Source organism: Lepisosteus oculatus, chromosome 6, assembly GCF_040954835.1.
Source record: "Lepisosteus oculatus isolate fLepOcu1 chromosome 6, fLepOcu1.hap2, whole genome shotgun sequence".
NCBI lineage: Eukaryota > Metazoa > Chordata > Actinopteri > Semionotiformes > Lepisosteidae > Lepisosteus > Lepisosteus oculatus.
Window position 1 is genome coordinate 59,198,572 of NC_090701.1, and position 17,698 is coordinate 59,216,269.

A 17,698-nucleotide genomic window follows, 5' to 3' on the forward strand; every position below is an offset into this window, starting at 1 on the left:
GACCTTATTAAAATAGTATTTCACATGAACATTCACATGCTGTTGTGGAAAACCACGTTGCTTGATTTGTTTGGGGGTATTTGGTAGTCTCATTAACAAAATCATCTGTTTGTGATACAGCAAACATGTTTTAGGGTTGTTGGTAAATCCAGTGTTTAATGTCAGTAAAGTTCCAGTGTAACTACTGGAAACAAGTTGTAAATACATTTCAAAAGCTTATTATTTTACTGTGTCCACTGTTCAAAATCAGTTATTATTAGTTTTATTAGAAGTCTTTGTATATTTATTTATTTTGAGAAGTTGTGCACCTTGCTCTGTTGAAAGATCCTCAGTTAGATTGGCAGTGTCAGTGTCGTCTTCATCTAAATTTTTAAGCACTGTTCCTCCACAATCCAAGGAAATGCTGCATAGGTTGGGCTGTCCATGCTGTGTCCTCCCTGACTTTGATGTGTGTTCCCATTGCTGAATATGATATCAGTTGTATCTGTCATGCATGGCACATGTTGCAGACACAGACCAATTAATAAATATTTCACCACTAAAGTGTATGTAGTACTATCTTGATATGTTTACTACAAAGATTTTTCATGTATTTTTAAACACAAACATCTCAAAAGATTGTTTTAATGATGTTTTTTTAACAAGAGCTCAGCCTTGTGATGTTGCAGCTGGTAGAGGGTTAAATTCAACAGTGTGGTTCAAAGACATAACTGGCAAGAGAAAAAAACAAGGGAATGCAAGACTCAGACTTGGAGTACAAACAAGCATTTCTGCGTGCCAGAACATTAGTCCGAGAGTGTCAGAGGTCAATTCAGAGAATTGCAAATTATACTATAGTCCTTATTCCCTTACCATCTCTAGAAATACGGCTTCAGCAGGAATTCAGGTGGAGAAAAATGTAAGCTACAGAAAATTTGTATTCTGCAGCTACTGTGTTGCAGTATTTCCAACACGTTGTAAAACTTTCAGGCTTGGAGGCAGTTTGCTGGGCAGTGATCACTCTTTATGAAGCTAGGGAGTGAGCACCAGTCAGGCTGCCTCTGCAGCAGCTGCAGTGAAGGCAGATTGTCCATATTCCCGTGTCCTGAGAGTTATCTCTCTCACTAAACCAGAGCTCTCTGACTCCTTTCCTGAAGGGTCTTGTGTCCTCTGTTGTGTGTTTTAGTTGCCTATGGCGTCAGTTACTACTACTTAACTATTTTCTGAGACATACTGTATGTAAAGTCTTTTCCAATTGAGTACTCAAAGCATTCACATCATAAGAAGTGGAGTTAAATATAAAACATCTCTGAGCCTGGTTAAAAGTACTGTGAGTAATATCAGTATTTATACCAACCACAGTGCCTATAGAAAGTCTACACACCCTTTCCAATGTAATACATTTTGCAGCCTAACAGCCTGAAACCATGACACATTAAATCAGAACCATTTATTTAAACATGTGCTGTATTTTATTTTTATTTACACATTGTATCACAGCTTCCAAGTGAAAAACAGAAGCTAAAACATTCTGAAAAGTAATTACACATGAAAACCTAGAAAAATAGGTTGGATAAGTGTAGCCCCCCCTTAATAATAGCAGTTGTAAATCTGGTGTAACCAATTACCTTCCAAAGCTCACAACAAGCTGTGTTTAGTTGTTTACCTTTCTAGTTTTAACTAATCTTGTCTACAAAAAGTTCAAAAAAACAAACAAATGCAGTGTAGAATTCATTACACAAAGTGTTGTGAGAGAATGGAACAAGTCCGGCAGTGTTGTTCAAGATGACACCCTGGCTTCTTTCTAGAAATGGCTGGATGTGATCCAGTTTTCTTCAACTTTCTTTAAAAAGACCCTTCATATTACTGCTGTTCTAAGTCTGTAGTAGTTTGCACAGTACTTACAGTTTTTTTTAAATGCATTTATGTGAAATTATATTATTCAGCATTATGTTAATACCCCATTTCACTCTTCGAGGCTTTGAAATAGGTTGTGCGCTAATTAAATTAACTTATAGCTGAATCGATTAAAAAGGTATGTGGTAATTTTTTTAATGAGAAACTCCTGGATGAGGAAAGGGCACTCGCCCATGCTTGTTCACTTCAATGCTAGCCAGAAACATTACATGAAAACAAGATTAGTAGGGTGAAGCAGACTGACTACTGAGACTTGACAGATTGCCTTTCCTCTGGACAGGCTAGTTATAGGACTTCATTTGGTAACTGAAAAGGCTGTATAACAGCATGCAGTCTTTTTTGATGATCAGAAAGCTTCCTGCTTTTACAACATCATCTGATATATTGTTCCAGCGATTCATTATGCTTTCAAGGAAAACATTTCTTCTCACATCTGCTTTGTTTGTCCTTATTCAGCTTTTGGCCTCTGGCTCTGCTGTCTGTGACCTGTGAAAAATGATTACAGCAGTACAGTACGTACTCCCCTAGAAAACTTAAAATATTGGTATTTCTATAGTCTCCCCTCTGCTTCCTTATCAGTATACTATATTTTAAGCTTTATCCATTTTCAACTATTATTAGGTTGGTTCTTAACCATTCTTTTTTACTTTCAAGAATGCTTATGTCATTAATAAATCTTAATGTTTTAAAAAGACGGAATCGGTGCTACTTAATATCCAAAGATGCATATGTAATTTATTCTATATTTCATCGGGAGGAATCCTTCAGTTGGCCAAGGACATACTGTACTATAGTTAATTCAGGAGCATTTCTGCTTTGAGAACATCCTGTCTTTCCTCCTAGATATAGATACAATAACGGTGCTTCCATTTATTCTTGTACACGGGTCAGAGACTGGTTTGATAAGAACAGCTGCCATAGTGCTGGCATGCCTTATTCTAGTCAGCTTCCCAAAGAGAAACCTGTGTCTGTGTCATGTCTGTCTGCCTGCCTAACTACCTATATCTATTAAAATTGATTTAATCTCATCTATTACAACGCTGTCCTCACAACAAAAGTCTTGTCTGTCTCATCGGGTGCTCCAAAAAATAGGACTGCTTTTTGTTTGGGAAGCATTAATAATATGCTTTCTCTTTCTACAAAATTAAATACAGTATCTAGATGCAATTGGATTTATCATAGTTAATGCCACTCCCAGCTCCTTTAACCAGCTCCACTTTAGGTCTAGCCTAGTTCGCAACCACCTCTTGACTTTCCTCTCTAGTCACCAGATAAATTTAAATGTTCTAGAATACCAGCTAGAAATTCTGCACACTTTCTAATCTTGTGTTTCTAGAACCACTAATGTATTTATGTTTTATCTTTGAATCTCTTTTCATTGTTTAATTAAGATTCTTTATCTATGTATCTACTGTCTGCATTGTTTTATTTTTACTTACATACCAATTCTACCTCAGTAGCGGCTAATGATTCTCGGTCCTCCCCCCTCATGTGTGTTCTGCTGTGTTGTTCTGTGACACTGTGCTGACTGCTCCAGTGCATTGTGCACCTCGGCCCAGGAGACACTATATTTCCTTCTCTCTTGTACATCTGTATAAGAGCCGAATGATAATAAAGGGAGCTAACTGTTAATTCGTAAATTATGGGTGTGTAAGAACCAGTGTCAGAGCAACATGTAAAACTTCCGGATATGGAATTACACGAGCTACTCGGTAATCAGTAGCACAGACAGCCTGATTCCCTGTTTTTACACGACCAAATCGACAACAGTGACAAATGTAGTTACATCTCATCCATCTTCTAAACTGATGTAACCAGTTCAGGGTCGCTGGGGCAGCGGAAACCTAACCTGTCAAGAGTAAGAGAATAGAGTGTGTTTCCACTTGGGACTTTACTGGGGCTTAATAGAGGAAATTTGCAGAGCTTATGTTTCAAAGTACTTGGATTTTCATTACAGTTTTTGGCAGCAGGATTTCTTTTCTGTTTCTTTCTGTTGTTTATTGTTCTTGTTGGTCTACGATTCCCTTGAATGAAACATCACCATTGAATCGCTGAAAAGAGTTTCACCAAATGAAACAGGACTCCTTGTCAGAGCCAGCAAGCTACACAGTTGCACTGAATCCCTCTAACTTAAATTAGTTTTATTCACTCATCTACACCACTTTACTGAACACCGTATTCTGAAAAATCATTACTAAGATAAGGCGAATAGGAAATGAGATATAATGTAAAAATGATAGTTTGCATAGTTGTCAAAATATGAAATTTGAGAAAAATGATTATATTTTTGTGAAAATCCTAGAGGTAATAACATATGTAGACAGTTTAGTTGATGGGAGGGTATACTCTTTTCTTTTGCATAGAAATAAATAAGTAAAAAGTTTATAATCCATCCATCCATTTTCTCATCGCTTCAGGGCAGCGGGGTTAGTCAGTGCCTATCCCTGGAAGCCCTGGGCAGAAGTGAAATACACCCTGGACGGCATGCCAGTCCATCACAGGTGCATCATTTGATTATAAATTGTCATATTATAATTGTTGAATTATAACAGAACATTAATACTAGTTTATAGAAGTGTGCTATAAGCTTGATTTTTATTTACAGAATAAACCATGAATGGTGAGCCAAAATAATTTATTAATGGAGAACTCAGGGGAAAACTAAAACCAATAGGACGATTTTTAAACTGTTTCTGAACGCATTAAGTTATGACTTTAAACTGGATTTCTAACATCAGAAGGACGGTGGAAAACAGTGCTGTGCTGGAGAGGACTGATCCAGCCGCCTTTCCACCTGTGGCTCACTCTTCCCACCTCTTTCTCTCTAAAAACAGGGAGATCCCCCTTTCTGTGTCTTTGCCACGTGTCTGTCCGAGTGGAAGCCCATGTCTCTCTCTCTCTCTCAAGCTTTCCACAGCGACTAGCACACCCACTCTAAAATAAGGGCAACGATGCGTTAACGATGCATTAAGTGCGGCTGAAACACTCTCCTCTCCCACTCCGCACCGGTGTTGGTGTTAGTGGTGGAACAAACCGTCTCAAATAGCAGTTCGCACTCTGGGGACACAGTGGAATGACTCACTTCTCCAGACAGGCGCTGCAGGGGTGCAGTAGCGATGAGCACGTTGAACAATATGCGACCGTTTTCCTGGAGAAGGGAGTCGTGCGTTGTTCAGAACGCTCGATGTGGGGGGGTCACAAAGTCCCTCATGAGCACTGCAGCAGCTGGAGGGGAGAGCGTCTATGGCCACGGTCTGTCCAGACAGCAGACTGCACGAGCCTCTGAGGTCAAGCGAAGGGTGAGCGGTCAATGCCCAGGGAGGCCATGGAGCTCGAGTGAAGGCCTCGGCCTAACAGCGCCCCTGCCTGCGGGACGGTCCTCTGGGCAAGGCTCAAATTAGAGCCGGTCACTCCGCTGAATGGCTGGTCAGAGGAAGAGAAGGCCGTACACGCCAACCTTGAGTGTCGACGTGGAGGCCCAGAGAGTTCTGGATCGGTCGTGGGAGGACATGGCCCCTCCCCGGCAGCCTATGGCTCTGAGCTCATGAAGGGGTAGAGGTCCTCATGTGACCCTTACGGTTCCGATCGGGCTCGTGCCCTCGCCACTCAGTGACCCTCGAACCCGGGTCTTCAGCGTAACGCAACAGGGAACCAGCCACATGAGCTACAGGAGTCCTCCCCCAGCCCAGGCGGGGCTGAGGCTAAGGCAGGGCGATGACATCGACGTGTCCGAACTAGCTCCGCTGCAGTTGTCGAAGTGATGTCGCCCCTATCTGGAGAGAGCCGACACCAAGGCCCCTGCGCCACTCAGTGCGAACTTTGCCACCAGGGCGGCGACGAGGAGGAGGGAGCAACACGGGGCAGCATTATCATACAGCTGTGCTTCTTATCGCCGGTAGCTGGGAGCTGGTAGAGACTGATGGAAACAGAGAGCGGAGAGGTAAGCTTGCTTCATCCTGCCACAGACCGTAGGACAATGGTCCAAACAACCAGCCGCTTCCATTTCTGCTTTTACTGCTGCCTTTCTGCTGTCCGTTTACATGCAAGTGTTTAATCAGAAACAATTCCCAGTAATTTAGATTTTAAATTTTACATTTTAAATTTTTTTAAAAGGTGGAGTAAATGACCTATGAAAATAAGCCATTGCCTGTGCTATTCCTTAACTCAAGTAAATATTTGATTTTAATAAAAAAATGGAATCCGGACACTGCAGGACACTTTCTCTGCAGGTTGATTCCACTTAGATTCCAGACATTCAGTTTGCTTTTGGCATTTCACAGAGATGCACACTGGCTCCAGCTTTATTGCGCTGCGGCGTGGCATTTAAACAGCACTAGCTCAGCCTGTATAGCCGCAGTGAGAGATGCGCTCTGTGAAAACTGACACGATGCATAGGCTTTATGAGATTCCAGACTGCTCCCCTTTGCACATGCAGATGTAATCTGAATTACAGCTGGTCTTCCTTATATGAAGACCATATTTACACCTAAATCCCACCCCCCCTCAAAAAACAATGCTTATCACTTAAGGGACTCAAATACAGATGGCGGGCCAGATGTGCAGTGAGACCATGTGACTGGAATGTGCTTCTGGCACGAGGGGATAAGGGGAGCCCTGGCTGTTTGTGTACAGAGTCGCATGTCTCATGGCATCTCCTGCCACCACAGCCCTGCTGCTCCACAGCTGCCCTTCCACCTTGCCCAGCTGCCATGGAGGCTCCCGCGGCGCGGCTGTCTGGCAGGAGCCGGGCGGGGGGGCGCGGGCGTGCTGGGCTGCGCAGGCCCTGGCCAGCCCCGTCCCCAGCTGCCGTCCCGGGCTGCAGCACAGAAATCAGAAGAGCTCTCGGCCACCGTCCAGCCCGGCCTGCCTGTCAGCCAGCCCTCCGATGGAAACGCTGGGGGCGCAGTGTTATTTTGCCTTGTCGCCAGTGAGTGGTAGACTCTCAGCTCAGAGATGCAGGTGATGTTTTATCTGCGCAGAACTCGCTGCATCAGTTAAGTTACACTAGTATAAAATCTAACGTGAGCCTGCAGAGCCACACAACTTAACTACAGAGGTTTAGCCCAACGATTCCATTTAAACACCCCTGGAAAGCAGTACAGTTTTGTTTCAGACCCTCTCTGTAAACTGCTCTTGTGTTCACCCCAGAAATGTTTTCTGTATCTGTGACTGATTTCTATGGTGTCTCATGCCCACTATATGGCAAACTCTCCTCCGAGTCCAAAGCTTGTGTAATTTTTGCACTGGGCGATCAAATTCTCTGTGACTGTTCAGAACTGTTATAAAAAACTGATTATTCATACGCTTACATATGTTATCAGCTTCAACAAGTCAGCTTAGTCTCAGCTGGTGTTCTTACTATTACTTTTCTAACCACGTTAACCCATTCAGGGTTGCAGGGGAGAAGGATCCTATCCCAGCAAGCAATGGGCACAAGTCCACCACAGAGCAGAGACACACACACCAGGGCCAGTTTTCCTGTGGTCAATTGACCTGCCACTATGACTTTGCACTGTGGGAGAAAACCCACCAAACATGGGGAGAGCATGCAAACTCCACACAGACAGCACTCAGGTTCCAGCGCTATGAGGCAGCAATGCTGACCACTGCGACACCATGCTGCATCAGCATGCGTAGGCTGCAAAGGAACAAGTAATGGGTTTATTCCATGCTGAAAAGAGAAGAGAGAAAACACATTTCAGTTGAGGTGTGCTCAAGTGTGCTCACACCTGAAGAAGGCTTCACAGCCGGAACTTTGTGTTTTCTCTCTTCTCTTTTCAGCATGGAATAAACCCATTACTTGTTTCTTAGTCATCTTTAATTAACTTTGATCAGAATTTTAAAAATGTGATCTCAGCAACTCAACATAAATAACAAACGAAATGTTGTATTTGCTAATCCCATCACATTTACGATTCAGATTTAATTGACTAATTGTCAGGTGTTCCTCATTAACATTTGTTACTCTATACATATCCATAAAGGCTCAAACTGGCTTTTTGTTCTGCAAGTTACAAATCTGTCAAGGTTAACTGTTAGCTTGAAATCAAATGGTTAAAAATTTAGGTGAGGATTGCTATGTAATTGCTTTCCTGTAGGAAAATGGAATTAATAGTTAAAAGAGTAGAAGACGTACACCTGTGTATAGTTATAAATATTCTTGTTATTTCTAAAGAAAGAAAACATGACTTTCTCCCACATGCTTAGTTCATCAACAACTGTATCGCAGAAACTGAACATTCACTTTTTCAGGAAGTGTAAAGGCTTCTCATTTTCAAAGTCAGCTTGCAATCAAAGAAGAAATGACATTGTATTTTGCTATGAGGTGAAATGCAGGCATGGTTCTGCTAATGAGCTGATGGAATTCTTTTGGGAGGAATAAAAGGTGGTTATGGTGAAATGCACCAACTTCTGCAGTTAATTGGAGATATGACACATTAAATAAATGGTGCAAAACAAGTTAAGACCAAACCTTGAGTTTCACTCTAGGGAGATGGTGAATTTTAGTGGGCAGAAACTCCTAAGCTCAATGATGTTAGCACTGTTTTTAATTAATATTTTTCTCTTCATTAAGATTTATTAATTTTCAATTAATTTCTTATATTTTCCAGTACTTTTCCTGATTTATATCAATGCAATACGTGTTTACGAGGAAATTCTGGAAGATCCTCTGTTGCATTGTGTCATAAAATACAAACCCAAATTTTCTGGAGCTGTGTAGTCTTTAAAAAGCTTAACATCCCAATTTACTCTGATTTATACAAGTAATTTGAAAAATTAAATTAAATTTATTTCTAGAGATTAATCGAACACAGAGAACTGTAGTTCATGGAAGCTCTTATCATGTTTCTAACCATGATAAGTAAAGTATACTTACAATTTGACATAAAATAAACAGATAAAAACAAGCAGAACAACATGGACACCGATGGGGGATGCAGTCTGTTTATCTAAGATTTGACATTTGTGAGATATAGCTGCAGTGATATTTAAAATGCTCAATGTAGCTGACAGAAAAGCAGTGAATGGGTTAGAAATTAATTTCCTTTTCCACAGTTGAACAGGGTGCAGAGTGCCTCCTTGGATGTGATACAGGTACATTTCCTACAATGATGTTTAAATGCATAGGCAGATATCAGAATTCAGCAGACAGACAAATGTGTTGCAATGTGAAGTATACATGTTTAAAAACGGATTGTTCCCATTCCAATGGAAAAGTGATTTGTTTCTGCTTCATAATTACTTGCTATTCCCATTGTACTGTGCAGTTTTTCATTGAGGGGCTAGTGATAAGACAGGGAATCCCTTTATAAAGATAGGGCACATCGATAGCAATGTGTTTTCGGGTGTCAGCTTATTGTTGTCAGGTAGGACACTGACACTGGTCTGTATAGAATGCCCTACTGACAGAAAAGCATACAATGCTAGATTTGAACCTCACCCCCCCAAAAAAAATGCAAGGGCATGTCTTGTCCTTGTTTTGTGTCCGCTTAAGTGATTTATCAATGATTGGATATGAGCAAAAAGGTTATTTCTGGCACCTCGCATATCACATTCATTAAAACTATTGATTTATAACTCCCAATCCAATTGACTCAAATACAATCTTGTGATCCATGATACAGTTCACTTTCTCCCACACTAGATGACAACAAATCCATAGGATGAAAATACATAATCCCACAACATTATTTCCATCCATCTCTCAAAGTCTTTGTTTAAGTATCTTCCAACACTCTTCTCTTTTGTGGACACAAGTCTAAGAACTGTATGAACTGAAAATGCCTATGTATTGCAAAGCCAAGCAGTTATTTCCTTATTTTACCTCTTTCCAACATGAACACTAAAAACCCTTCCACTGTCTCAGCTCACATGGCTTTGTCATTTATGCAGCAATGCAACTGGTTGACATAGTCAAGCTCTTTCTGCCTTTTTTATTGACAGGCAATATCTTTTACACAGGACTCTCTCACCTGAGCCAAAAATCCTTGAAACATCAACCCCTGCCAGCAGCCAGAACTGCATTCAACTTGTCCTGTCCTTATACCCAAATACCCTCTCCATTCCAGAGGTCATCAAAGCGTCTCCAGTTTGCAAAATAACACTTCAACAGAGCACTGTGTTTTTACTTCATTACTTCATACCACTGACACAAATCCAGCAGCACACGTATACAGTATACTGCATGGACCTTCCAGACGTTTCAAGATTGCCAAAAGGGCCTCGTGCTCGTTGAGCAATCTCATTTATCGCATGTCTTGCAGAAAAAGTTGCACTTTTTGCATGACGAAACAGGTGAAAGGCTGGTCAGCTGTCAGAGCAGTGAGGGTCATAGGTCGTTGTTGCCGCCATTTTACGTCTACTGGGCCTGATTACACTGACCTTCACGGGGATTTCCATCAGAAAGTCATCAAAAGCCAAAATGATCGTGGTCCATATACTGCACTCCCGAGTGCTCAGTCTAATCTTCCTAATTCTCCATTTATCTGTAGTGTTTCCAGCATTCCCTAGAATTCACTGCACAGTTATGCATGTCTTTACCCCTCTTTGACCTTATCCTCTCTCACACTTGACATATTTCTACTTGCTGCTCTTCCCACACACCTGCAGAAGCTGAAATGTTTGCTTCTTCTCTTTTTACATGTTTAAGTGGAATTAACCACCACTTGCTCCTTGTGTAACTGCACTGCCCGAATGCCTTTGTTTTCATGTTAAAACTCACTTTTTAGCTTCATAATTGAATTGCTTATTGATAGAATTTGGCTTTGTTTTGTTTTTTTTGCTGTGTTTGGAGGAGGAGAGGCTAGAATCTAAATAGTAGTAGAATTGGCCTGCTGGGAATTAGAAGAGTAAATGCTATGCTAGATGCTAGAGGCCTGCTTCTTGTTTACAGAGATATAAACAGAGAATGCATTAAACAGAGTATATAAAAATTACCATTTGATATTGGTCACTTGATCATTAAATTTTTAGTGTTTTTTCGTTCCAGAATACCACACACAATTTAGAACGCTCAATGAGAAAACATTTTGTGTGTTAGTATCATAATCGGAAACTATATTAATTGTTTTATTGTTCCTTCATGCTGGAATACTGTTAATACAGCTTCTCTTCTCTTTGTAGATTACAATCGTCACAGTGCTCTTCAGATTTATTTGAATATTAAAATAGTTATATAGGTAAATCCTTTATTTCCAAGTAAAAGATGATATATTAATGTCTGAAAATGAAAGCAGACAACACTTTGGGTTGTTAAAACAGTTTACATGTACCCCATAAAGTTTATATCATGCATATGTATCAGCCATTATTATGTACATATTTATAATCACACACTTAAAGCATTCAAATTCCACAATCAACATGCCCTCATTCACTTACATCCAAGATTTCTTTCTCTTTTAGAAAGTTTTGAGAACCATGAAATCCTCTCTTACTTCAATTTGAAATGAGTCATATCGACATCAAGAGCACCACAATGTACGCTACAGTTTACAAAGGGTGATAACAAGGTTTTCTTTCTGAACCCCACATCATTAGTGTGCTCATTGTGTGACAGACAATGAGAATGAAATACTACAGAGTCCTAACCCACTTTGGTACATGATGCATTTTCAGGAAAAAATTACTACAATGTTCTGTGGGATTATTGCTTGAATTTTCCCTAGCCTGTTCCTAATGTGTACACAAGTACATTTTCAAAGCTCTTTGCTATTAGCCCCTAGAATCTTTAGGGATTTATTCACAGCCTAGCCAACAGCACATATTCTGTTCATTAACAACTGATTGCCAACAAACTGAGTATGCAGCTCTTACTTCTTTCTGATTGCCAGATATATCGTTGTACAGTAACAAATGAGAATTCCCGTCTTGAATCTGTCATTGTATCAATGCTCTATAATTGCACTTATCTAAGCTCAGCTGTACTCCAGATATAAGGGTTGTTACAATTCTCGAAATTAAGTTTTAGCATTGTATTAATACCACTACATTACTAAACAAAAATAAATAATCATTTTTAAGGCAAGAATTATAAGCTATAAACCCCCATCCATTCCCCAAAAGAAAAAAAAAACATTAAAATGTACAATTAATTATGGAAATATATTTTCATTAGGATATGTGCTAATAAACTCAGAATGATAACAAAAGAGAAACAGTTGCAGGCATCAGGGTTAAAGTTTTTGCACCTGCTTTAAAGGAGTATTGTTCTTTCCATTTGAACATTTCTGATTATTTTGTTGGCACAGTGGGACTGAAGCTTTGGTTTTTGTGTAGGACGAACATGCCCTACATTTATCAGGTCAACGTTCTTTTGCAATTATAAACATTTCAAAAGTTTAAAAATGCATGTTCTCAGCATAGGCTCACACTACTTTAATTTCATGCTACAACAACATTATAAAAATCAAAGATTGTTTGTTTGAAGGACAGCTGTGTCCTTCCAATACCTTTAGATACCTAGACCATGATATCAGAGCTCTGTGCTCCAAAAGAAAATTGTATCTCCATTTGCTGAGGCTGAATGTAAAAGATTAAATGTGCAAATCTAGTAAGAGAAAATGTTTTATGAAACAAATTTTTCACTTACCTTTCCAGTGACATGAGTCGTAAGCTCCCCATCCTACCCCAACAAAAGCTCCTGTCTCAATTTTGAAACAATAAAGGCCTTGTTTGTATTAATAAATTTAATGTGGCAGAGCAGGCATAGCACACAGAGGATATGAGCAGGGCCAGTGCACAGGGGTCTCTGGCTGCATATGATCAGCGGATCAGAGTTCAAATAAATACCACAGCATATTACACTCAAGCCCTCATACTTGATCATTTCCATACATTGGGGATTCATTGAAGAAGACAAGAGATCCTAAAAAACAAAACAGGATGAAAATCAGAATTATAACATTCAAGGTTTATAATAGTGTATATACACAGGTGAGCGAAGACTTTGAAACATGTCATGTTTACAATGACTTATTTACAAATGAAAATTTTCCATTTTCAATGGAAAATGTTTTGCTGTTGAAAAACGGACAAAGGTCTCCGAGGCAAATATCCAGGGGGGTTAAAGTTTGTTTCAGATAAACTAGTGGCACTGTGCACTGTGGGCCCTCAAAGTACTGCTATTGTCTTGGGGTTTTGTAAAAAGTAAATAAAAAAAACAAATTTTGCTTTTTAGTATGACCTTTACCACTATCTGTGTAGAAGTGATATCTTACTGGGTGGTAGTAAGCATTACTAAATTTACCGGGGTGATACATCTTCAGAAATAAGACAAGGCTTTCAATAAAAAAAAGGCGGAGATTAACTATTTTGAATGAATGTTATGTTTTTTAAAGTAGAGTATATGAAAAACTATTTTAGCTGTTGTTAACAAATATGAACATACAATAACTTAACAGCTTTGGAAATTTGAGAAAAAAACTTGTTATGATGTTTTTGGCATCTTCAATTAGCTTCACACTTAGGGAGTAAAGTCCCCTATGAATAACATAAATAGATTCTTCTTCGGAGATACACGCATTTCCACATGTGCACAATCAATACCACCTTAGCCCCACAGGAGGCCAGCTATATTAAAATAGTTCATGTGTTAGCCCTTGCTGGGTAGGTGTTTTATGGAAATAAAGTTATTGATCTTGCACTGTTCCCAGTAAAGTTTTAACCTAGCTGACAAATTGGAAAATGTCCATCTTGATGGTGCTTACAGTGTTCTGATATACAAATGTGAAATGTACCTGCTGCTTTAAATTATAAGTAAGCTCTGGTTGTTACCTTTAGTGGAACTGATGAGCAAGCCGGAGTACATGACTTCCATTGTCCCTATATGGACTCCTAGTTTCTGAAAACCAGATCACCGAACCTGGAGTTAATTATAGACTCTGTTAGGAGGGGACATTGGCAAACCTTCTTTTTGTCATTTTTGCCTGTTTGTATCTTTAGGAAGGCTCTCTATTTCCAATTCTGAGCTTTTTCAGCTTCAGTACAAGTTTCAGCCACTTTGCTGTAGATCTTGGCTACAAAGACATACCTTTAACAAACTTGTGATCTGATGTTCTAGTACTGTCTTCCTCATCAAGATATTTTGGGTAACAGGAACATACCGTAATGACAACAGAGTAGCTTTTTATAGCTTCAGCACTAATCTCCACAGTAACTTTTTGCCAGATTAAGTTGCTATTTTAAGACACTGAAGATTCCCTAACTTGTCATTAATTGTTCTCAGTTTATTATCTTCATCTAGTTTATATACATGTTGTACTGGAATAACTAAGTATTCTTTTCAGATGTATATCCACTTATTAGCAAAGCCTTTTGGACTGTAAGAGAGGTAAAATAAGATTTAATCGTGTCAAATACAGACTAGAAGTGGTGTAAATGGGGTGCTTGAATTTATGATTGAACTGTAAAATAAGAACTTCAATTAATAAGGGTGGAGCAGTGGCTCTGTGGCTAAGGATCTGCGCCTGTGGCAGGAAAGCTGCCCTTTCGAATCCCAAGGCCAGCAGAGGAATCCTACTCCACTGGGCCCCTGAGCAAGGCCCTTCACCCCAACTGCTCCAGGGGCGCCGTACAAATGGCTGACCCTGCGCTCTGACCCCAAGCTTCTCTCCCTGTCTGTGTGTCTCATGGAGAGCAAGCTGGGGTATGTGAAAAGATGAATCCCTAATACAAGAAATTGTATATGGCCAGTAAAGCGATCTCTTTTTCTTTCTTAATGAAAGAGAAAGTGTTGGCTTCCAGGCTATTTCATTGTGAACCACGACCACAATGTGAAGAAGGAATAATCGTAGTCTTCATTGCAAAAATGAAATGATTATATCCATCCTTCCAAACACCCACGCATCCTTATGTACAGCACCTGGCAAAGATATTCATCCGTCAGTCCATCGGGGAGCCGCAGTCTATCCCAGCAAGCAGGGCTCACCCCTGCTGGGTGTCCATTGCAGTCCATGGACTGGACTCGTAATTAACAAACACAATACAAGTAATATTTAAACAATTAAAATTATCATCTGTATTAAAAACTGTGATGATTACATTGAAAACTGCTACTGTATGTGTGAAAGAGGCAGAATGTTAGAAATACTTGTAAAGAATATATATAAAGTTAAATTTACTGATTGCATGAATATTCAGCCCTCCTGAGGCAGTACATGGTACAAGCACCATTTGCAGCAATTACTGCTGTCACTAGTCTGCTTTGCACAGTGGGATGGTGTATTTGTGCCCATATTCTTCAGCACAATTGCTTCAGTTCAAGTTCAAGGACTGCAATCATCAAGCCTCGCCTTAAGTTGGATTCAAGTCAAGATTTTGAACAGGCCCCTTAAGGACATTCACTCTCTTCTTTTTTGACCACTTCAGTGTGGATTTGGCCATCTGCTGCAGGTCATTTTCCTACTGAAATGTGAATTTTCAGTCCAATTTTAGACTCTCGGGTGAGTGAAGCAGGTTTTCCTCTAGGATTCAACTGTACTTCGCTTTCCCATAAAATGACAGTAAGATAAAAGTAGGTCTGGTGCTGACTAGGTGATGTGCTGTGTTGGGCTTGTCCAGATGTAATTCTTTGTATTTTGACCAAAAAGTTCAAATATTAGTTTTAGCTGACCATTGGACCTCTACTACATACCAGCAGTATTCAGTATCTCATACAAGAAATAAGATGAGTCTTTTTAATTAAAATCGTATTTCTTGCCACTGACCCAAACAAGTCAGCTTTGTATGGGAACAGGGATATTGATGATGTATTGTCTGCACACTGATTTGCATTCCAGATCAAGAACAGTGAAAATCTTCACAGTGGCATCACTAACCAGTCTTCTGCTTGCCCAGCTGTTAAGTCTGGGAGAACATCCTGTTCTGCGTAGTGCCTGGAAGACCCACCATACACAGAGGGGTAACAGGTGACTTTTTTGTATATGGTATCTGTTATTTTGTATAATTTAAAAACATAAAATGTATTAATCATGCACTACTGATATGAAATTGATAAAACACAGTAAAGATAAAATATGGAAGCATGGCGGGTTCGTCAAGGATGAAAGACAGGAATTCCATCCCTCTAATTAACAGCGCAAGCGCTTTATTATGGGACACACGTCTAACAGCACAACAGCAGCAAGAAAGGAGAAAACTAAAAGGAAGCAGGGTACAACACACTGAGGTCATTTGGGGTACAGGTACGTGGGTAAAGGGTGGTAAGTGGGTACAAGTATGAAAAGTGGGGTGCAAAACCGGGGAAACTATTTACATAAATCTGGGTGATCTTACAATGGTGTACACCCGTCCCACAATTGGCCAACGGCTCCCGTAGTCCCTGCCATTGCCACTACTACTCCCAACCTGCCCTTCACTGCACACACTAGCCAGCAGATCTTCAGTAGATATAGTTTGCCATTTGGTAGCTACAAAGTTAGGACATGAAAAAATAAGATGTGCACAGAAATGCAAGGATTACTGAGTGAAGTGTTATTCATATTGTCTGATATTTGAAAAGAGAAAGGGCTTTGATTTGGTGTTGGTTTCTGTATGACCACAGTCCTCACCAGGAAAATCCTACTGAAAATGGATGAATGGTTGATGTGTCTGCAATCTTTATTATTTTATTTTTTTTAGATCAAATTCTTCATTTCGATTTTAACAGGGGGCATCAGAGCAATAAGAAGATAAGCAAGAAACAGGGCAACAAACCTAACAGGTTAAGCCGATGACAAAGGGAAGGCACGCTGGCGTTGTTCCAGGTGGGTGAGGGCTGCTGCCGTTCAGTCTTCCTCCCCAGACTCAGGTCTTTCAACTGCTCTGCAGACTGTGATAGTTACAGCGTTTGTAATGACACGCCCATGGTAAAGAGCACAATTGTTATTTGTAATACCCACAAATAACATACAGTATCTTAGTAATCATGCGAGGTTCACTGAAACAAGTTTATTTTATGTAATTTTGTATCCATACTCAAAGTGCTTTCAGACTGGTGCTGAAAAACAATCAAAAAACAAATGCACCAAACTCGGCAATGGCTCCGAAACTTGTTCAACCTATTGCGTTGCAGCCGGGTTGAAAAGCTGGAAACCTTTGTGCCAGTTCTTCATGTCCTTCAGTGTTATCCCTGCAGGCTGGAGTCTGTGGGTCCTGCAGTGCACAATTTGTGCTTCTAGCAGAGCTGCTCTTCCCTCTTCCACCCCGCCTGGCTCTGGAGATCTGCCAGACACCAAGGGCTATCTGCACAAGCAGACACACGCACTGCAATAACTCAATAGCCACAAGCGCCAATGACAGGCTCATCTACCATCCCCTCCTCACAGTCTCCACACAACCCCTCCATTACCTTTCACTACCACCCAGCCCTTCTGCAATTTCTGAATTTCCAGCAACAATCGCAACCACCAAATTCAAGTGTCGTTGTCTTCCTGTTTTAGTGCCGTCATCTTGTCGTCTGTTTTCCATAAGATTATTGTTAAAGCAGGAAAAGGTCATCGTGAACAATAAATTCTGTCACTAAAACTGCGTGGCCAGCTTTCCATAGTTTCTTATTGGATTACCATGCAGTTTATTTGAAACACTATTTCAATAAAAGGCAATAGTGTTTAAAATTAATATCTTCAAAATCTTGAAATAATACCTTCAAAAAATATGGTATTAATATCCATTATAATTCTCATGATACCCAGTTTCACATTATTTTAAAGTTTTTGAATAATATTATATTAACAAATTGGTATAAATTGTTATTTAATGTCACCCCTTGGTTCACTGGTTTGTTATACTAGACATATACTGTAATATTCCTACAAATGCATGT